Source organism: Triticum dicoccoides, chromosome 2A, assembly GCF_002162155.2.
Source record: "Triticum dicoccoides isolate Atlit2015 ecotype Zavitan chromosome 2A, WEW_v2.0, whole genome shotgun sequence".
Classification (NCBI taxonomy): Eukaryota; Viridiplantae; Streptophyta; class Magnoliopsida; order Poales; family Poaceae; genus Triticum; species Triticum dicoccoides.
In genome coordinates, this window is record NC_041382.1 from 239,270,340 (window position 1) to 239,271,373 (window position 1,034).

Sequence of the window (1,034 nt, forward strand, 5' to 3'; positions counted from 1 at the left end):
TCATGCGGCGGCATCTTGTAGGGTCTCTTGGCTATAGGAGTGGTGCCTGGTTTCAAGTCGATGACGAATTCGACAGCTCTAGCAGGGGGAATCCCTGGGAGTTCTTCAGGAAATACGTCTAGGAATTCTCGCACGACGGGAATGTTTTCAATGCCCTCAAGTGGTGCAGCGTTCAATGCGTTTAAGGCATAAAGTCTGGCCTCGGCATTCCGAACCAGATGAGCATCGTAGCTAATTATTTCATCAGAAGGGTGTAGCAGATGGACGGTCTTGGTGGCGCAAACGATAGAAGCAGTATGCGCCTTTAACCAATCCATTCCCAGAATGAGATCAATGCTACAGGACTTCAGTACGATGGGAGAGACAAGGAATTCCAGTCCTTCAATTTCTACAGGGACGTCGTTGCAAATCATGGAGGTTCGACATTGGCCCGCAGGGGTGTGCACTAACAGAGAAGCGTTCATGTCTTCGCTTTTAATGCCATGCATGAATGCAAAATCTTCTGACATGAATGAATGCGATGCTCCTGTATAAAATAAAACAGATGCTGGTACTGAATTTATGAGGAGTGTACCCATCACAGTAGCAGGCTGGTCTTGAGCTTCATTCAGATCAATGTGGTTGGCATGAACACGGCCATAAGACTTGGCATTTTTGTTGCGGGCCTGGTTGTTACCACGGCCAGTTGCTGGAAGGGTCAGTTGATTCTGTTTCTGGTTGCATTCCCTAGCACGGTGCCCTGGTTGTCCGCACCTGAAGCACAACCCATTCTCGGGGGTAGGAACAGGAGCTTGGGGTGGAGGAGCTGGAAGCCTCGGCTGCCTAGTTGGAGCAGCCGGCAGACGAGGTGCAGCATAAGACTGCCTTGGGGCAGGTGCAGTTGGACGGTACATGCTGTTCGGGATCCATATCTTACGCTTCTGCGAGGGCGGGCCCGAAGATGAGCCCGTGTCACGGTTGCGCCTTTGAGAGCTCTGGTGTTCTTGCAGACCAGTCTCTACATTGATGGCCTTGTTCACCAAGGTGGCGAAATC